The 22,501-nt window shown below is 43.0% G+C and overlaps 1 protein-coding gene and 1 pseudogene across 10 annotated transcripts in view; one reads left to right on the forward strand and one right to left on the reverse strand.

Moving 5' to 3' along the window:
• WDR89 (WD repeat domain 89) overlaps nt 1–22,501 on the forward strand; it is a 67,278-nt gene that overhangs the window by 20,868 nt on the left and 23,909 nt on the right. The gene's annotated exons all lie outside the window — the stretch shown is intronic.
• Nucleotides 2,472–2,568, reverse strand: LOC116276029 (annotated as a pseudogene).

Raw genomic sequence — 22,501 nt, forward strand, 5'->3', positions numbered from 1 at the left:
GCGTGAGCTACTGTGCCTGCCCCCTCTTAGCAATTTTCAAGTATACAGTACGTTGTTACTAACTATAGTCACCATATTGTACATTAGAGCTCTTGAACTTACTCCTCTTTCCAAGTGAAATTTTATACCCTTTGATCTACATCTCCCCAATTCTCCCTCCTTCCCAGCCCTGGTTAACCACCTTTCTACTCTCTGCTTCCATGGGTTTGACTGTTTTAGATTTCACATATAGATATGTATGTTTGTATACATGCACACATCTAGATGAGATCATGTGATATTTGGCTTTCTATATCTGGTTTACTTTAGTTTATAATATAATGTCCTGCAGGTTTATCTGTTTCACAAATGACAGGATTTTATTCTTTTTTTAAGGCTGAATAGTATTCCATTGTGTATATACACAAATGTATACCTGAGTAGCTGGGGCGACAGGTGCACACCACCATGCTCGGTTAATTTTTGTATTTTTACACCACATTTTCTGTATCCATTCATCAACTGAAGAACACTTAGGTTGATTCTATATCTTGGCTGTTGCGAAAAAATGCTGCAGTGAACCTGGGAGTACAGATATCTCTTGGACATACTGATTGCATTTCTTTTTTTTTTTTTTTTTTTTTGAGATGGAGTCTCACTCTGTCAGCCAGCCTGGATTGCAATGGCATGATCTCGGCTCAGTGCAATCTCCACCTTCCAGATTCAAGCGATTCTCCTGCCTCAGCCTCCTGGGTAGCTTGGATTAGAGGCACATGCCACCATGCCCAACTAATTTTTGTATTTTTGCTAGAGATGGGGTTTCACCATGTTGGCCAGGCTGATCTCAAACTCCTGACGTCAGGTGATCCTCCTGCCTTGGCCTCCCAGAGTGCTGGGATTACAGCTGTGAGCCACGGTGCCCAGCCTATTTTTAATTTTTTTAGGAACCTTCATACTCTTCCATTTTGGCTGTACTATAGTTTCTTTACATTCTTGCCAATACTTGTTGTTTTCTGTTTTGGGGGGTGCTTAAAAATAACCAATTCACAATTATTTAAGTTTTTTTGTTTGCTTTTAAGGCTTGTCAAGTGAAGCAGTGGGAGTGTATAGTTACACTATTAGTAGGTATATAGTATATATCTGAGTGTTCTCCGGGTTTTTTTCTGTTTATTGCCTCATTTCTTGATAACTTGTTGATATTTCTCTGTCTCTTTAAAATTGAATTCTGTACATCATGTGTAGAAGAATAGTAGAGACTAAGGTAAGTAGTATTTAGCCTCAGAAATGGATACCTGTGCTTCTATCAGACTCAGTGTTGCCGTTTGAACAATCTAGCCTGGTTTGGGTTTTGGTGTTACTATAGTTGACATTAACATACCCAAAACTTCAAATTCCTTCAGCTATTACGATCTTGTGCTTAGTGTCAGGCCTGGGATGCTGGAGGGTTTTCTCCTTGTCGCCGCTCTACTCAGTCTCAGCAGGCCCCAACAGGAGGTTTCTCTCCATGCTCTTCCCCACCACCTGCCGACCGTCGGTGCTCTTTCCAGTTTGAGGCTTGGCAAAAGTAGGGAGTCATTCACTCCATGATTTTTAAAAATACACACACATAAAATATCTCTGTTCTAGACCCACATTTCATTGTTAACCTGACTGGCTAAAAAGACTCCAGGTTAGAGAGAATTTTGACCCAGAATTTTCAAGCCATTATTCGTTTTTTCCCTGAGGGTTGCTGTTGAGAAGTCTGATGTTGTTACTATTCTTCAGATTTTTTATGAGACCCCTTTTCTCCATGGACACTTGTAGAATCTTTCCTTTATCCCCAGCATTATGAAATTTCAAGATACATGTGACTTGGTATGGCTTTCTTTTGCTGTCCTTTTTGCTGAACACTCAGGTTTGTTTGTTTGTTTCTTTCTTTCTTTCTATTTTTCTTTCTGGACTTTTCGTTTTTAGGATGTTTGACTTAGATTGATTGATCAATCCTCTGATTTCATTCTTTCTTTCTTCTTCTTCTACTTTAGTTGGGAGAATTCCTTAACCATATCTTTTCGCTCTTCTGTGGATTTTGTATTTCTGCTATCTTATTCTTAATTTCCAAGAATTCTTTCTTGTTATCTGAATGTTCTTCTTTGTTAAAATACATGTAAAAGCCAGGCACAGTGCCTCCTGCTTATAATTCCAGCACTTTGGGAGGCTGAGGTGGGCAGATTGCTTGAGTCCAGGAGTTTGAGGCCAGCCTGGGCAACATGGCAAAACCCCATCTCTTACAGAAATACAAAACTTAGCCAGGCATGGTGGCGCATGCCTGTAGTCTCAGCTACTTGGTAGGCTGAGGCCAGAGGACCATTTGATCCTGGGATGCTGATGTTGCAGTGAGCCAAGATTGTGACATTACACTCCGGCCTGTGTGACAGAGAGTGAGACCCTGTCTCTCTCTCTCTCTCTCTCTCTCACACACACACACACACACACACACACACACACACGCCTCTAAAAATATGGAATGTTTCACACACTGTAATTCTTGTGCAGGGGTCATGCTAATCTGTATTGTACCAATTTTAGTACATATGCTGCTGAAGCGAGCACCATGATTTTATTTTTAAATGTATGCATCTGAGCGTAATCACCACCCAGAATTCTCTTGTTCTGTTTCTCAGTTTATATCTCCCCCCAAAATAACTAATATTCTTACTTCTGCCATTTTATAGATTTGTTTTGCCTTTTTTTAAACTTTATATAAATGAAATCCTGTAGGACCTTTTTGTGTCAGGCGTCTAACCAGTTCTGAGATTCATCCACATTGTTGCATGTACCAGTTGTATGTTTTTTATTGCTATGTAGATTTCTAGGCCAGGCGCAGTGGCTCATGCCTGCAATACCAGCACTTTGGGAGGCCGAGGTGGGCGAATCACTTGATGCCAGGGGTTTGAGACCAGCCTGGCCAACATGGTGAAACCCCGTCTCGACTAAAACTACAAAAATTAGCTGGGTGTGGTGGTGGGTGCCTGTAACTCCAGCTATTTGGGAGGCTGAGGCAGGAGTATCACTTGAACCCGGGAGGTTGCAGTGAGCCGAGATCATTCCACTGCACTCCAGCCTGGGTTACAGTCTCAAAAAGACAACAAAAAAAGAGAATTCTATTATATTTACATACCACAATTTATCAGTAATGCCTGTATAAACAACTGGATAATTATCAAATTGTCCAGTTAATCATCTTATCTGAAGAGCTTGTAATTAGGCCAGGCACAGTGGTGCATTCCCGTAATCCCAGCACTTTGGGAGGCTGAGGCGGGTGGATCAACTGAGGTTAGGAGTTTGCGACCAGCCTGACTAACGTGGTGAAACCCCGTCTCTGCTAAATACAAAAAAAGAAAAAGCCAGGCGTGGTGGAGCATGCCTGTAATTAAAGCTACTTGGGAGGCTGAGACAGGAGAATCGCTTGTACCTGGGAGGTAAAGATTGCAGTGAGCCAAGATCGTGCCATTGTACTCCAGCCTGGGCAACAAGACCAAAACTCCGTCTCAAAAAAAAAAAAAAAAAGCTTGTAATTAAAGTATTAATAATACCAACAACATATTTCATATTTACCTTGCTGCTTAAGCCAGAAACCTAAGAATCATTTTTTTTTTGAGACAAGAATCATTTTTGACTGCTCTTCTCACACACCACTTGCAGTCTTACCAGAAAATTCTTTCATATTTGTGACCTACATCCAGCCATTTCTGTCATAACTCTTTCTCAGAATTTTGCACAAACCTCTAAACTACTTATACTCTCTTGCCCTCTGGTCTGTTCTCCAGGCAGCAGCCCAAGGAACCCATTCTCAATGTCTTTTACCTGTTCTCAACCTACAGTGGCTTTCTTTCTCACTTGAGAATAAAATCCAGAGTTCTTACCATGACCGACAGAGTCATGGTATCTGACTCCGGCTACCTCTTTAATCTCATTTTCTACACCCTTCTTTCTTTCTCTGACTTTAGCTACACTGGCCCACTTGCTGTTTCTCTCTGCCTAGGCAGCTCTTGCTCCATGTAATCTACTCCCTTGCCTCCCTCATTTTGTCCTGGTCTTGGCTCAGATGTCACCTCGTGGGGGAAGCTTCCTTTAATGATGGAATAGAAATGGCTTTTCCTGCCTCATTTTTCTTGCCTTACCCTATGTTGTTATTTTTTTATAACACTCATCACTATTTTTATTATTATAATTAGTTATTGGGCTATGTATCCACCTATCTCCTTCTATCCTGTCCTGCATGAAGAAAGGGACTTCATGACTGTTCTTTGCTGAATTTGTTATGTTCTAGGCCTGTCATGTCATAACCTTTCCAGAACTGTTTTTTTGTTGGTTTGTTTTGGTATTGAGACAGAGTCTCATTCTGTCACCCAGGCTGTTGTGCAGTGGTACAATCACAGCTCAACTTACAGCCTCAACTTCCCTGGGCTCAGGTGCTTCTCCCACCTCAGCATACCGAGTAGCTGAGACTACCACCACTTTACCACGCCCTGTACATGTAGCTCTAAAGTACAAAAATTAGCTAAATTTTGTAGAGATGGAGTTTAGCTGTGTTGCCCAAACTGGTCTCAAACTCCTGGGCTCAAACAATCCACCCACCTCAGGCTCCCAAAGTGCTAGGATTGTAGGTGTGAGCTACCGCACCTGGCCAAGAATTGTTTTTGAATTCTTTTTTTTTTTTTTTTTAAAGACAGGGTCTTGCTCTGTCGCCAAGGCTGGAGTACAGTGGCACCATCTCAGCTCACTGCAACCTCTGCCTCCCAGGTTCAAGTGATTCTCCTGCCTCAGCCTCCTGAGTAGCCGGGAGTACAGACACACACCACCACGCCTGGCTAATTTTTGTATTTTTTAGTAGAGATGGGGTTTCGCCACGTCGGCCAGGCTGGTCTTGAACTCCTGTCCTCGTGATCTGCCTGCCTCGGCCTGCCAAAGTGCTGGGATTACAGGCGTGAGCCACTGGGCCTGGCTGTTTTTGAATTCTTGAGTAGGGTAATTCTTTAGAACTTTTGAGCAGATTTAATGTTGTTCGAGCTTATCAGTTTCTAACTATAATGTGTACAATATTTAAGTAGCTGGCTTTTAGATAATGTAAACATCATTCTGTAACAGGATATGGTTCTTTTTGTTTTTCCTCATTGTTTTTGCAGTTTTAATAACTTAATTCTTAAAAGCATCTTTTCAAAATTAGAAAATGAAGAAATAGTAAACAAGTAGTACCAATTCAAGAATTGGATTATTCCAAATTGCTTCTAACTGTTCCAAATTAAGACATCTGGTGACTAGGGAAATTTGGTTTCTCTGTTTGGTTAACCAGCTGGTTGTTCTGGAAAGGAAAAAGGCAGTTAATTGTTCTTGTTGAAAGATTCTGGGCATTTGTGGAATTACCGTAAAGGGTGACGTTTGGATGCAAGATGTACATGCAAAACTGGACATCTCAGAATGTTATTGAGGAAAATATTTTTGTTTTTAAAAAGATGCTTTGAATGTTATATCTGGAACCTGCAGCATAATCTCACACTGCATGAGAAAGTATGTGTCATTTCCTTCCAGTCCTCCCCCTTTTCCTTGGTAACAGATTCCTGTCCTTTAAAAATTGTGCTTTTCCTGAGAATTTTAGTATATTTAATGCATGGGATGCCATATGTTGCTGCAACCACTATCTTGAACGTTTGTGTGAATAAGAATACGATAATCAGACTAGCTAAGCAGGATTAATTTACAGAGACATTGTCTTAGTCATTAATGAATGTGAAATTTAAAATTATATTAGAGTTGTAGCAGATGTCAGTTTAGCATACCTTCCACTAAATATTCAGCAGTTCTTCTGAATTTAAAACAAATGGCTCTTTGGCAAATTGTCTTAGAGCTAATTCTGTGTTAGTTTAAAACATACATATACATTCCTCTACATTATAAATGTTTTCTGGAAACGATTTTCCTGAAATTAAACCAATGTATGCTTTTTATCCCAAAGTATTGTTTCCTCTGGGACATACTGGTAATGCATATGTGTGATTGTTCCTATTTGACTCTTCCCTGTTTCTCTGAAATGTTAATAACCAGATTGTTAAGATTCCTCTGTGCAGTTTTGCTTCAGATAAGCTGACATCAGATATGTATAATATAATCAGGTATGGTGACATGTCTGTGGTCCCATCTGCTTGGGAGGCTGAGGTAGGTGGGAGAATTGCTTGAGCCAGGGAGGTCAAGGCTGCGGTGAGCTGTGATTGCACCACTGTACTCCAGCCTGGGCCACAGAGTGAGACCCTGTCTCAAAAAAAAAAAAGGAAAAGAAAAGAAAGGATACGCCTGATAAATATTAAGCTACTTGAATGTCTCGTATAAAGCTTTTGTGGCTGCCAGTAGATTTTTCAGGTTTGCCACTGACCTTGCCACTTTAGACACTAGCAGCTACTGCTTCCAGGTGCTCTGCTAATACCCCCCCTTTAAAAATATTAATATACTACATGCTTATGTAGAGACAGTAGAGTACAGGAATTATGTACTCTACTGTACATAATCATGTAGAGCATGGGCTGTGGAATAAGAAAACTTGAATTCAGAAACCGGCTTTACTGCATATTACTTGTGCTTTTCTCATCAGCAAAATGGATGTAATAGTACTTTTGGGATTGTTATGAGGTTGTCATCATCATTAAAAATTTCAGTAATAGACTGGGCGTATTGGTTCATGCCTGTAATCCCAGCACTTTGGGAGGCCAAAGCAGGAGGATTTCTTACATGCGGGAGTTCGAGACCAGCTGGGGCAACATAGTGAAACCCCGTTTGTATTTAAAAAAAAAAAAAAAAAAAGTTTAAAAATTTCAGCAGTGGCCAGGTGCAATGGCTCACACCTGTAATCCCAGCACTTTGGGAGGCCAAGGCGGGTAGATCACAAGGTCATGAGTTTAAGACCAGCCTGGCCAAGATGTTGAAACCCCATCTCTACTAAAAATACAAAAATTAGCTGGGTGTGGTGGCGGGCACCTGTAATCCCATCTACTCGGGAGGCTGAGGCAGAGAATTGCTTGACCCCTAGAGGTGGAAGTTGCAGTGAGCCGAGATCGCGCCACTGCACTCCAGTCTGGGCAACAGAGTGAGACTCTGTCTCAAAAAAAAAAAAAAAATTTCTACAGTATTAAAAAGAGCTAGAATCCCAAAAAATAAATAGTATGAAAGAAATGACTGAAATTTAGGTATTTTAATACAAGAGCTTCTGACTCTTGAAATTCACTTTAAGTTTTTTAAAATAATGAATAACATTAAGAAGTTGAAATCATTGTGTTTTGGAGTTTTTTGGGTTTTTTTCTCACTTGTCCCCTAAGAAGTTGTAGGATGCCACCTCTGCAAGCAGATTTGGAGTTTTAAAACTACATGTTTCAGATATGTTCACCGCTGATTGACTGATGCAGCCAAATGTAGGTTTTCCTGGTCAGCAGATAGCCTTTCATCTGGTGATTGGTAGGCTGCGACTCCTTTCATTTTATGGCTGTACCATCCTGTCGGACCAAGGAGTCCTCTCCATCCAGCCAGCAGTTGAGCAAAGATAAGGTAGAGAAGACCCATTATCTCTTAATCCTAGCCTAATTGCGGCAGGCATCGCTTCCACTGGCAAAAACTAGTCACATACTGGGGCTGAGACAGTCCTTGGTGGGTGACCTGGAATCTATCCTTTCATCTGAGATCCCATTGAATGTCCTATACCAAACCCATTCCAACAAGTCCCAGGTATATTCTACTCTTAGGGGCCGCTTCTCATTTCCCAAGCTGAGCGTGGAGATGTTAAAAAATAGCCCTACCAGCTCTTCATGCCTTTGCTGAGCTCCTGCAGTAGTAAGTAGGAGTACTTACTACTTTCGAGAGATTTTTTGAGGTTGCCTACCAACTCCCTCAGTTTGCTTCTTTCCAAATTTGGGAGTATTTGTGAGAATTCTTGAAATTTGGCCAGGCACAGTGGCTCATGCTTGTTGGGATTACAATACTTTGGGGCACTTTGGGAGGCCAAGGCAGATGGATCACCTGAGGTCAGGAGTTCGAGACCAGCCTGGCCAACATGGCAAAACCCTGTCTCTACAAAAAAAACACAAAAATTAGCCAGGTGTGGTGGCGCACCCCTGTATTCCCAGCTACTCGGGAGGCTGAGGCAAGAGAATCGCTTGAACCCGGGAGGCAGAGGTTGCAGTGAGCAGAGATCGCACCATTGCACTCCAGCGTGGGCAACAGAGGGAGATTATGTCTCAAAAAAACAAACAAGGGCCGGGCGCGGTGGCTCAAGCCTGTAATCCCAGCACTTCGGGAGGCCGAGACGGGCGGATCACGAGGTCAGGAGATCGAGACCATCCTGGCTAACACGGTGAAACCCCGTCTCTACTAAAAAATACAAAAAACTAGCCGGGCGAGGTGGCGGGCGCCTGTAGTCCCAGCTACTCGGGAGGCTGAGGCAGGAGAATGGTGTAAACCCAGGAGAGGGGGCTCTTGCAGTGGGCGGAGACCGGGCCACTGCACTCCAGCCTGGGCGACAGAGCCAGACTCCGTCTCAAAAAAAAAAAAAAAACAAAAACAAAAACTTGAAATTTTATTTTTACCTTTCCTTAGTACTGCTTTGGGGAAGGGGATATTGGTGTATGGAAGGAGATTCTGTTGGCTCTGCTATATTTTCCAGTTTATTATGAAACTAGATTAGGGACGCGACTAGGGCAGAGATTGGTGGTGGTAGTCCTGATTGGCCTGCTAGAGCCATCTCAGGTCTAGAGTTGAGTTTGACTGAAGGGCTTTTCAGCATTGGGACATTCCTAGTGTGTTAATATCCGAAATATTTTTCTGTCTAGAACTTTAAACATCCATGATATGTTAAAAATTTTTTGTTGGCCGGGCCTGGTGGCTCAAGTCTGTAATCCCAGCACTTTGGGAGGCTGAGGTGGGCAGATCACTTGCGTTTAGGAGTTCGAGACCAGCGTGGGCAACTTGGTGAAACCACATCTCTACTAAAAATACAAAAAATTAGCCAGACGTGGTGGCACACGCCTGTAATCCCAACTACTTGGGAGGCTGAGTCAGGAGAGTTGCTTGAACCCAGGAGGTAGAGGTTGCAGTGAGCCGAGATTGTGCCACTGTACTCTAGCCTAGCCTGGGGGACAGAGCCAGACCCTGTCTCAAAAAAATTTTTTTTTTGTTATTGTTTTGGGATAATGTTAGATTTACAGAAAAGTTGCAAAAATAGTATAGAGTTCCTGTATACCCTTCACCCAGCCTCCCTAATGTTAACATAACCATGGAACATTTGTCAAAACTAAGAAAGTAACATTGGGATAATACTATTAACTAAATGACAGACTTTATTTGGATTTCACCAGGTCTTCCATGAATGTCCAGGATCTAATCAAGGACGCCATATTGAATTTCATCATCACATCATCATGGTCTCCCCCAATCTGTGATGATCTCTTGGTCTTTCGTTTTCATAATCTTAAAGCCTTTTTTTTTTTTTTTTTTTTTTTTTTTTGAGACTGGGTCTTGCTGTGTTGCCCAGGCTGGAGTGCAGGCGCGATCTTGTCTCGCTGCAACCTCCGACTCCTGGGTTCAAGTGATTCTCATGCCTCAGCCTCTTGAGTAGCTGATACTACAAGTGTGTGCCACCATTCCCGGCTAATTTTTGTATTTTTAGTAGAAATGGGGTTTCACCGTGCTGGCCAGGCTGGTCTCGAACTCCTAGCCTCAAGATCCGCCTGTCTCAGCCTCCCCAAGTGCTAGGGTTGCAGGCATGAGCCACCGTGCCTGGTTTGATCTTGAAGCTTTTGAAGAGTATTAGCCAGGTATTTGTAGAATATCCCTCAAATTGGCCAGGCACAGTGGCTCATGCCTGTAACCCCAGCACTTTGGGAGGCCAAGGTGGGTGAATTACAAGGTCAGGAGTTCGAGACCAGCCTGACCAATGTGGTGAAACCACATCTCTACTAAAAATACAAAAATTAGCCAGGTGTGGTGGTGCATGCCTGTAGTCCCAGCTACTCAGGAAGCTGAGGCAAGAGAATTGATTGAACCCAGGAGATGAAGGTTGCAGTGAGCCGAGATGGTGCCACTGCACTCCAGCCTGGGTGACAGAGTGAGACTCCTTCTCAAAAAAAAAAAAAAAGAATATCCCTCAAATTGGGTTAGTTTGAGGTTTTCTCATGATTAGACTGGGGTTTTCTATTTGGGGAAGAATATCACAGAGGTGAATGGAATGCCTTTCTTATCATACCAGGAGGTTCATGATAGGAACATGACATATTGCTGATAATGTTACCCTTGATCAGTTGGTCACAGTGATATCATCTGAGCTTCTCCACAGTGAGGTTACTATCTTTTACTGTTTCGGTACTCTGTTATTTGAATGCAAGTAACCAAGTCCAGCCTACATTCAAGGGGAGGATAATTCAACTCTACTTTCTAGAGGGAGTATATCTACATGTTACTTGAGTTCTATAAGGCAGATTTGTTCCTTCTTCCTCATTTACTGATTCGTTTTTATCAGTATGGACTCATGGATATTTATTCTTTGGATTGTAATCCAAGAGTTTTTTTTGTTTTTTGTTTTTTGTTTTTTTTAAGTCGGAGTCTTACTCTGTTGCCCCCGCCAGAGTGCAGTGGCATGACTTTGGCTCACTGCAGCCTTCACCTCCCAGGTTCAAGCGATTCTCCTGCCTCAGCCTCCCAAGCAGCTGGGATTACAGGCGTGAACCACTGCGCTCAGATGAGTATTGTTATTTTGTTGTTGAGATTGCTTTAGAGTGGCCAGTGGAGTTCTTGGCTCCTATGTCTTTTTGTTTTTCCTTTTAAACTCTTCTTTCTCCAAGGAACTGAAGGGCTTTTTTTTTTTTTTTTTTTTGAGACTGAGTCTGGCTCTGTCGCCCAGGCTGGAGTGCAGTGGCCGGATCTCAGCTCACTGCAAGCCTCGATTCCCTGGTTTACGCCATTCTCCTGCCTCAGCCTCCGAGTAGCTGGAGCACAGGCCTCCGCCACCAGCCTGCCAGTTTTTGTATTTCTTTTAGTAGGAGACGGGTTTCACCTCAGGTGCTAGCTTGCTAGGGATGGTCTCTGACCTCTCTGATTCTTAGATCCGCCTCCCTGCCCTCAGCCTCCTTAAAGTGCTGGGATTATGGCTGGTTTGGTCAGCCTCGCCTGAAGGGCATTTTTAATAGTTTACATCTCAAACCATTCTGATTGGTATCTAACTAAAAGATAAGAATCTTGAGAGAGTTCACTGAGAACCTTGGGCAGTGAAACACAGTCATCTTTTGAAACATAGTGAAGTTCATATGCTTTTTGGGTTTTGTTTTATTTTTATTTTTTATTTTTTTGAGACAGAGTTTCTCTCTGTCTCCAGGCTGGAGTGCAGTGGCGCGGTCTTGGCTCACTGTAACCTCCACCTCCCAGGTATAAGCAATTCTCCTGCCTCAGCCTCCCATGTAGCTGGGATTACAGGTGGGTGCCACCACCCTCGGCTAATTTTTATATTTTTAGTAGAGAGAGGATTTCACCATGTTGGCCAGGCTGGTCTCCAACTCCTGAGGCTCTGGTTAGTCGGCCTCCCGAAGTGCTGGAATTACAGGCAGGAGCTACCACGCCCAGCCATATGCTCTTTAGAAATGTATTTTTAATTACAAAATGAAAAATAAAATCTAAGAAAGCACCAGCTCAATTTGGTACGGCTATAGTTATTCAGATTTGAGGGTTGTTTATTTAATTTTGTGTTCATGAACATTGCATGTTGTTTTTTTAAATAGTTAATATAAAAGTAAACTGTGTTAAGTTTCCAAACAGCTGTAAGAATCGTAGCTTTTAAAATGTGAAATGAAGGCCGGGCGCGGTGGCTCACGCCTGTAATCCCAGCACTTTGGGAGGCCAAGGTGGGCAGATCAGGTCAGGAGATCGAGACCATCCTGGCTAACTCGGTGAAACCCCGTCTCTACTAAAAATACAAAAAATTAGCCAGGCATGGTGGCGGGCGCCTGTAGTCCCAGTTACTCCACAGGCTGAGGCAGGAGAATGGTGTGAACCCGGAAGGCAGAGCTTGCAGTGAGCCGAGATCGCGCCACTGCACTCCAGCCTGGGTGACAGAGTGAGACTTCATCTCGAGAAATAAAATAAAATAAAATATGAAATGAATTTAAATGACTAAATGAAATGAAATGAAATGAAAATAGAAAGGAAATTAATATTCGTTGTTTATTTTCTTTATGCCAAAAATTGTGCCTTCTGCATACGTCTGCTTTGTGTTTCTATCACCCCTGTCCTAGCACCAGTCTCTTTTTTTTTTTTTTAATTATTTTTTTTTGAGATGGGAGTTTTGCTCTGTGCCAGGCTGGAGTGCAGTGGTGCGATCTCAGCTCACTGCAACGTCCGCCTCCTGGCTTCAAGCGATTCCCCTGCCTCAGCCTCCCGAGTAACTGGGACTACAGGCGCACCACCACGCCCGGCTAATTTTTTTGTATTTTAGTAGAGATGGGGTTTCACTATGTTGGCCAGGATGGCCTGGATCTCCCAACCTCATGATCCACCCGCCTCAGCCTCCCAAAGTGAGCAGATTATAGGCGTGAGCCACCAAGCCACCACGCCTGGCCACCTGTCTTCCTATTTTGTAATTGTTTACTTTTCTGTCTCCCAACTTCTTAAAGGCGGCAGGCATGGTCTTCATCCAAATTGCCAGCACTAGGGGTTTTGCTTCTTAAACCTATTTGTGTGCATGTGTGTGCATGTGTGTGTGCACATGCACGTGTGTGTATGTGCCACACTGGCTGGTTTTTGTTGAGATACCTCACTGCAGTATTTACATTGTACTCCAAATTGACAGCCTCTGAAATTACTAATATTTATATGAAACTAGTAACATTGCCTCCTGGGACAGGAAAGGGACTTGAGGACAGAGATGTTCTAAGATAGTTTGGGGACCTTTTTAATTTTGAACCATGTGACTATGTTATATATTCAAAAATATAAATACGTTACTAAAACATAGAAACTTGCTAGACAGATTTTTTATTTTTTATCTTTATTTATTTATTTATTTATTTATTTTGAGAAAAAGACTTACTCTGTTGCCCAGGCTTGTGTTGAACTCCTGGCTGCAAGTGATCCTCCTGCCTCAGTCTCCCAAAGTGCTGGGATTACAGGCGTAAGTCACCATGCCCAGCCAGATGGAATTCTACATTAAATTGTTTTTGTTGTTGTTGTTTTGCGGCAGAGTCTTACTCTTTTGCTCAGGCTGGAGTGCAGTGGCGTAATCTCCACTTACTGCAACCTCCGCCTCCCAGGTTCAAGTGATTCTTCTGCCTCAGCCTCCCGAGTAGCTGGGATTACAGGCGTGCACCACCACGCCTGGCTTGTTTTTGTATAAAATCTTAGTAGAGATGGGGTTTCACCATGTTGGCCAGGCTGGTCTCAAACTCCTGACCTTGTGATCCGCCCGCCTCAGCCTCCCAAAGTGTTGGGATTACAGACATGAGCCACTGCGCCCGGCCTGGTAATCCCAGTACTTTGGGAGGCCGAGGCGGGCAGATCACCTAAGGTCGGGAGTTTGAGACCAGCTTGGCCAGTGTGGTGAAACCCTGTCTCTAGTCAAAATACAAATGTTAGCTGGGCGTGGTGGTGGGTGCTTGTAATCCCAGCTACTTGGGAGGCTGAGGCAAGAGAATCACTTGAACCCAGGAGGCAGAGGCTGCAGTGAGCCAAGGTCACACCACTGCACTCAAGCCTGGGTGACAGAGTGAAACTCCACCTCAAAAAATAAAGTAAGATAAATTAGATCATTTCGCATTTTGTTGATGTGTTTGGAATCAGGGATCCTACCATTATTACTGAGCATAGATTTTTAGAGAGAGTCTTCTGAGAGTTCCTCTGTGTATCTCATTTTTCCTTTTTATTTTTGAACAAAAACAGTAAGGGAGCGAGGGAGAACAAAAGATCAAAGTACCCCTCCCTTTTTTCTTTTTGAGACAGAGTTTCACTCTCGCCCAGGCTGGAGTGCAGTGGCGTGATCTCAGCTCACTGCAACCTCCACATCCTGGGTTCAAGCAGTCCTTGTGCCTCAGCCTCCCAAGACACAGGAGTGTGTCACCATGCCTGCATAATTTTTCTGTTTTTAATAGTGATGGAGTTTCACCATGTTTGCCAGACAGTCTCAAACTCCTGACCTCAAGTGATCCGCCCACCTTGGCCTCTCACAGTGCTGGAATTACAGGCATGAGTCACTATGCCCAGCCCAAAGTCACCCTTTTTAATGTGAATGAAGACCAGGATGCAGTGGCTCACACCTGTAATCCCAGCACTTTCGGAGGCCAAGGTGGATCACTTGAGCCCAGGAGTTCGAGAGCAGCCTGGGCACCATAATGAGACCTAGTCTCTGGAGAAAAAGTTTAAAAATTGGCCAGGTATGGTGGTGTGTGCCTGTAGTCCCAGCTCCTTGGGAGGCTAAGGCAGGAGGATCACTTGAGCCCGGAAGGCTGAGGCTGCAGTGAGCTGTGATTGTACCACTCCACTCCAGCGAGGCCAACAGGATGAGATCCTATCTCCAAATTAATTAATTAAATAATGTGAATGAAATTTGACCTTTTTTTTTTTTTTTTTTTTTTTTTTGAGATGAAATCTCACTCTTATCCCCCAGGCTGGAGTGCAGTGGCGCAATCTCGGCTCATTGCAACCTTCGCCTTGGGAGTTAAAGCGATTCTTCTGCCTCAGCCTCCCAAGTAGCTGGGATTACAGGCATGCGCCACCATGCCTGGCTAATTTTTGTATTTTTCATAGAGGCGGGATTTCACCATGTTGACCAGGCTGGTCTCGAACTCCTGACCTTGTGATCCGCCTGCCTCAGCCTCCCAAAGTGCTGGGATTTTTTATATATATATATATATTTTTTTTTTTTTTTTTTTTTTTCTTGCCAGCACATGCTCCAGGTGGATAAATTTGACTTTTTTTTTTTTTTGATGGAGTCTCACTCTGTTGCCCAGGCTTGAGTACAGTGGCACCATGTCAGCTCACTGCAGCCTCCATCTCCAGGGTTCAAGCAGTTCTCTTGCCTCAGCTTCCCAAGTATCTGGGATTACAGGCACCCACCACTATGCCCAGTTAAATTTTTTATACTTTTAGTAGAGACAGGGTTTCACCATGTTGGCCAGGATGGTCTCAAACTCCTGACCTCAGGTGATCTACCCACCTTTGCCTCCCAAAGTGCTGGGATTACAGGCGTAAGGCACCACTCCCGGCCCTAGAAATTTGACTTTTTAAAAAATGTTTCTTAAATCTTTCTTTATAGGGGCCTCTTACCTTAGGTCAGTACTTGGTGATATACCCAAGACTTTATTTGATTATCTCTAGTTAGTTAAGGTGGTTCTGGCTGTACTTACAAAATTTCTGCTGCAAACTGACTTAAATAATCAGAAAATGTTGAAGCTCGTAGATATGGTGTAAAAGCGCTGTTCATTAGTTGGCTTGGGTCCGTCCACTTTAAAGTTAGTGTTTCATGTCTGGGTACTTTTAGTTGGGAAGGGACTGCATGCCCAGATTGCCCAAAATGTAAGGTTTCTGAACTGGTAAAGGGGGTAGGGTTACTGTGATTGGTTTGAGCTAATCAGGATCTGTCCCTGGAGCTGGAATCAGTCCGGAAATTATATTGATGCCACATGCGGGAGTGTGGGGGTCGGGAAGGAAGAATTTGAAGAGTTTCATCATTTTGTCCATTGGGGTTCGTTTTGTTTTGTTTTTTTGAGACATAATCTCACTCTTGTTGCCCAGGCTGGAGTGCAAATGGCATGATCTTGGCTCACTCTAACCTCCGCCTCCTGGGTTCAAGCGATTCTCCTGCCTCAGCTTCCCAAGTAGCTGGGATTACAGGTGTGTGCCACCATGCTCGGCTAATTTTGTGTTTTTAGTAGAGACGGGTTTCTCCATGTTGGTCAGGCTGGTCTCAAACTCCCAACCTCAGGTGATCTGCCTGCCTTGGCCTCCCAAAGTGCTGGGATTACAGATGTGAGCCACCATGCCCAGCCTGGGGTTTCTTAATTGCCCTTCAGTAAAATATGTATAACTAACTTCTCCATCCCTGATAACTTTTGGGAAATATAATTGTGCTGGATAATGGGCATGTGGGGATTTCTTTTACTGTTCTCTACTTCATGCAGATTCCATAAGAAAAAGTTTTATCACGTCTGTAATCCCAGCACTTTGGGAGGCCAAGGTGGGCAAATCATGAGGTCAGGAGATCAAGACCATCCTGGCTAATACGGTGAAACTCCGTCTCTACTAAAAATATAAAAAATTAACCAGGCATGGTGGCAGATGCCTGTAGTCCCAGCTACTTGGGAGGCTGAGGCAGAAGAATGGTGTGAACCTGGGAGGTGGAGGTTGCAGTGAGCCGAGATGGTGCCACTGCACTCCAGCCTGGGTGACTGAGTGAGACTCCGTCTCAAAAAAAAAAAAAAAAAAGATTTTAGAAAAGTATATCACATGAAAAATTAAAAGTAAAGGATGATTGTTTATTGTAACCCTTTTCTGGGTTGTTACATGTTTTTACAATCATATACTGCTTCCTTTCTCTTCTGATACATATAATTTACATGTAATTCCTCCTCTAAAGCCTGTTGGGCATATCCCTGGATTAAAGTTGACAGCATTACTTTAATACTTACATAGAAGATCAATAGCTTAACATTGGAATGAACACAGATTCACAGGTTTTGAAGTTATAACTTGAATTTCAAACCAGACTCCTCCAATATGTTCACTTAGTAGCTATGAAAGCATGGGCAGATTAGTCTCTCTGAGCTTCAATTTCCTTTGTAAAATAGTGATAATAGTATCTGCCTCATAGGGTTAAATGATTAGGATTTAGAAACTGGATAGAAGTTTCGAGCACATAGCCTAGCATTTGTTGAAATCCAATTGTGATTACAGTCATGCATTGCCTAACAGTGAGAAATGGGTCATTAGGCAGTTTCATCCTGTGAACATCATGCAGTGTACTGTACTTACCCAACCTAGATAGTGTAGCCTACTACATACTTGGGCTATACAGTATGACCTGTACTACACTGTGCAGCGTTTTACTCTACTGAATACTGTAAACAGTTATAACACAATGATAAGTACTTGTATATCTAAACATAAAAAGGTATAATAAAATTATGGTATAAATGATAACAAATGGTATACCTGTAGAGAGCACTCATCGTGATACTAACTTTATCCTCTTTTGTAATAATGCTTAGCTTAAAACACAAACACATGGTACAGCTGTACAAAAATATTTTCTTCATATATCCTTATTCCATAAGCCTGTTTCTACTTTAATTTTTATTTTATTTTTTAATGTTACTTTTAAAACTCTTTTATTAAAAATTAAGACACAGGCTGGGGGCAGTGGCTCATGCCTCTAGTCTCACCACTTTGGGAGGCTGAGGCAGGAAGACTGCTTGAGTCCAGAAGTTTGAGACCAGCTTGGTCAAAATAGTGAGACCCTGTCTCTACCAAAAATACAAAAATTAGCTGGATGTGGTGGCCTGAGCCTGGGAGGTTGAGGCTGCAGGGAGCCATGATGGCGCTACTGCAGTGGGTGATGGAATAAGACCCTGCCTCAAAAAAAAAAAAAAAAGACAAACATGTACATTAGCCTAGGCCTACACAGGGTCAGGATCATCAATTTTGTGGTCTTCTGCTCCATGTCTTGTCCCACTGGAAGGTTTTTAGGAGCAATAACACATGGAGTTGTCATCTCCTATGAGAACAGTGCCTTCTGGAATACCCTTTGAAAGACTTGCCTGAGGCTGTTTTACAGTTAACTTCCTTTTAATGAGTAGAGAAAGTACACTCTAAAATAACGATTGAAGGTATAGGCTTGCCGGGCATGGTGGCTCACGCCTGTAATCCCAGCAGTTTCGGAGACTGAGGTGGGTGGATCACCTGAGATCAGGAGTTCGATATCAGCCTGGCCAACATGGTGAAACCCTGTCTGTACTAAAAATGCAAAAATTAGCTGGGCATTTTGGCAGAGGTCGCAGTGAGCTAAGATAGTGCCACTGCACTCCAACCTGGTTGACAGAGCAAAACTCCGTGTCAAAGAAAGTATAGTATTGGACTTTTAAACCAGTAACATAAACCCGTAACATAGTCCTTTATTGTCTTTATGAAGTGTTATGTACTGTACATAATTGTATGTGCAATACTTTTATATGACTGGCAATGCAGTAGGTTTCTTTATACCCGCATCACCACAGACACATGAGTAATGCATTGTGCCATGAATTTGCAGGGACCACAATTAGATGATGGAACTTTCTCAGCTCATATATATATAGAGAGAGAGAGAGAGAGTGAGAGAGAGTCTTGCTCTGTCGCCAAGGCTGGAGTGCAGTGGTGCAATCACAGCAGCTCCCTGCAGCCTCAACCTCCCGGGCTCAAGCATTCCCCTGCCTCAGCCTCCCGAGTAGATGGGACTACAGGCATGCACCACCATGCCTGGCTAATTTTTGTATTTTTTATGTAGAGACGGGGTTTCGTTGTGTTGCTCAGGCTGGTTTCAAACTCCTAGGCTAAAGTGATCTGCCCGCCTTGGCCTCCCAAATTGCTGGGATTACACACATGGGTTACCACACCTGGCCTCCATTATAATCTTAACTGTCATAAATGTGGTCTGTTGTTGACCACAGCGTCCTTACGTGGTGATTTTAATGTGTGAAAGTTGAATCAATTATGCATTAATGTATTCAGCAACCACTTATTAACCAATAAGCAAGAAAGAGTCAGGTAATACGTTTACCACTAAAACAGGACTTTTAAAAAATTATGGCCGGGCGCGGTGGCTCAAGCCTGTAATCCCAGCACTTTGGGAGGCTGAGACGGGCGGATCACGAGGTCAGGATATCGAGACCATCCTGGCTAACACGGTGAAACCCCGTCTCTACTAAGAAATACAAAAAACTAGCCGGGCGAGGTGGCAGGCGCCTGTAGTCCCAGCTACTCGGGAGGCTGAGGCCGGAGAATGGCGTGAACCCGGGAGGCGGAGCTTGCAGTGAGCTGAGATCCGGCCACTGCACTCCAGCCTGGGCTACAGAGCGAGACTCCGTCTCAAAAAAAAAAAAAAAAAAAAAATTATATTGAGTGAAAAGAGCAAATTGCAAGAAAGATACACGTAAATGTGGTGCCATTATTCTAAATTCTTAATTATCGGAGTGAAGTGTTTTACTTGTGTCTGTAATGTTCCATTTTGTTAAACTGAGGCAGATAGAGTAAAAAGTATTAATATTTGTTGTATTAATATTTGTTAAGTATTGGTGGTACATATTTGGGTGTCTGTTATACTTTTTTCTACACCTTTGTACATTTGAAATACTTCATAATTAAACATTTTAAATTTTGTTTGTCGTTTTTTTTTTTTTTTTTTGAGACAGAGTCTTACCCTGTTGTCCTGGCTGGAGTGCAGTGGCATGATCTTGGCTCATTGCAACCGCCACCTCCCGAGCTCGAGCAATCCTCCTGAGTAGCTGGGACTACAGGCGCACACTACCACACCCAACTCATTTTTGGATTTTTCGTAGAGATGGGGTTTAGCCCTGTTGCCCAGGCTGGTCTCGAACTCCTGGGCTCAAGCAATCTGCCTGCCCTGCCTTCCCAACGTGCTGGGATTACAGGAATGAGCCACTGCACCTGGCCAGCATTTTTAATTTTTAATGAAACAGGATAAGGATGTGATAGGAAATGACCAGGGACTTCTTCACGTTGATTGGTGGGGGAGAGACTCTCTCTGGGCAGGTGACATATGCTGAGACCTGGATAACAGGAAGGAGTCACTCATGCAGACATGCAGGGAAAGAATACTCTAGGCAGGCCGGGCGCGGTGGCTCACGCCTGTAATCCCAGCACTTTGGAAGCCAAGGCAGGCAGATCAAAAGGTCAGGAGATCGAGACCATCCTAGCTAACACAGGGCAACTCTGTCTCTACTAAAAATACAAAAAAAAAAATAGTTGGGTGTGGTGGCGGGCACCAGTAGTCATAGCTACTCAGGAGGCTGAGGCAGGAGAATGGTGTGAACCCAGGAGGCGGGGCTTGCAGTGAGCGGAGATCGTACCACTGCACTCCAGCCTGGGTGACAGAGCGAGACTCCACCTCAAAAAAAAAAAAGAATACTCCAGGCAAACAGGTGTTGCTGCAGTCCTGAGGCAGGAGCAAACCTGACGTGTTCAAGGTAAGGCCATTTCATCTGGCGGGAAAACCACAGAACTGTTCTAGTTACCTCAGCAGCTGTGGAGGTGACTACCCCAGCATTACTGGAAAATGGTCATTTCATGTCTGAATACTTAAGTTGAGGGAAGCACACCATTTTTAGAGCTACCTAATGCTTCCATGGAGTTTCTCATGTAGGGTTTACAGACTGAGGGGGTCCTGTCAAAAGGCTACAGAAGCTGGCTTTAAGGGTCTTAATGGCCAAGTCCAGACACTTTGAGCATCAAAAAGCAGCAAAGCAATAGATTGTGATACACAATTTTTAAGAATCGTGATTTTCTAGTCAAAGAAATAGAGAAAGGAAAAAAGCTCTTGTTTTTAGAAGAATGCCTGCTAAGGTAGAAAGAATGATAGAATTAGAAAATGACTGTTTTGCAGATTCTAGCATAATCATTGATTCAGGCAAGAACAATCAATAGATCCTGAACTCTTTGGATGAAAGTTGTTGGAGAATAGGATATTCAAAAAATTCCATGACATGAAAAACAGAAGGTTGGAGAGATGCTGTTATGGTGAAGTATTTAGGAATGGAGTGATATTTTGTCTGCAGCTAACTCTCATCAAAGGGTTCCTTTTTAAAAAGCAGTGGGGTGTGTGTGTGTGTATCTGTGTGTATGTATATAGAGAGAAAGCAAATGTGGCAAGAAGTTAACAGTGAACCTAGAGGGTGAACTGTGTCTGTGCATTGGAGCTTTTTGTGTGTGTGCACTTATAAATGTTGAAAATTAATGAGCTGTGATGCCATCTCCAAAGGAAAAAAATAAGTAAAAATAAATGTTGAAAATTAAAAGTTAGGGGGAATGCTTATTTCTATTTTATTTCTATTTCTATTTTAAACCCAAATCCAGGCCAGGCATGGTGGCTCACTTTGGGAGGCCAAGGCGGGCGGATCACGAAGTCCGGAGATCGAGACCATCCTGGCTAATACGATGAAACCCATCTCCACTAAAAATATAAAAATAATAATAATAATAATAATAATAAACCCAAATCCAACTTACTAAAGTACATCTTTTTTTTTTTTTTGAAATGGAGTTTCACTCTTGTTGCCCAGGCTAGAGTGCAATGGTGCGATCTTGGATCACTGCAACCTCTGCCTCCTGGGTTCAAGTGATTCTCCTGCCTCAGCCTCCCGAGTAGCTGGATTACAGGTGTGTGCCACAACGCCCAGCTAATTTTTGTATTTTTAGTAGAGACGGAATTTTACCATGTTGGACAGACTGGTCTCGAACTCCTGACCTCAAGTGATCCCTGCCTCGGCCTCCAGAAGTGTTGGGATTACAGGCATGAGCCACCACGCCTGGCCTATTAACATCTATTGTGTATGTACTATGATATGCCAGACGTTGTGCAGAACACATGGCATGCATTAATCTTCCTAACAGTTCTTGAGTTAGTACTCATTTCTCCTTTTAAAGATGAAAAGACAGATGCTTAAGAAGATATCACCAAAGCAACAGAAAAAACATTTCGTCTTAAGAATGAAAATGAATTTGTTACACAGGCTAGAAAGAATATTCATTGATGAGAAAGCACAATAGAAGGATTTATGATAGTGTTACTAGGCATGCATGTTTTTCTGACCTTGAACTTGTCCTACATACAGCCCACCCTGGAGAGGCAGTCTAGTATGGTGGTGTAGAGCACAGTGTGTGAAGCCTGAAGCCAGATTACCTAGGATCAAATCCCAGTTCTACCATGGCAAGCTGCTACTGCCTTAGAAGCACTTCTCCGGGATTCTATACTGGGAACCTCTGTTGTATTTGTTTCCTATTGCTGCTATAACAAATTACTGCAAACTTAGTTGTTTAAATAACATAAGTTTATTATCTTACAGTTCTGGAGGTCTGAAGTCCAAAATGGATGTCACTGGGCTTAATTAAAATTAAGATGTCAACAGGACTGCATTTCCATTTGGAGGCTTAGAGGAAAATCTTTTCTTGCTTTTTAGTTTCTAGAGGCCACCCTCAGCCTCTGTCTTCAAAACCAGCAACATTGTATCTCTCTGTGTCTTTGCCTTCTATGGGAACCTCTTCCTCTGACTCTTCTGCCTCCCTCTTCCACTTTTAAAGACACTTGTTACCATATTGGGCCAGGGTGATAATAGATAATCTAGGATAATCTAATCTCCCTATTTTAAGGTTAGCCTTAAATTAGGCTGATTAGCAACCTTAATTCCATGTGCAACTTCAGTTTTCCTTTGTAACCATATTCACAGGTTCCAGGGATTAAGGCATGAATATTTTTGGGAAA

This window comes from Papio anubis, chromosome 7 (assembly GCF_008728515.1).
Source record: "Papio anubis isolate 15944 chromosome 7, Panubis1.0, whole genome shotgun sequence".
Lineage (NCBI taxonomy): Eukaryota > Metazoa > Chordata > Mammalia > Primates > Cercopithecidae > Papio > Papio anubis.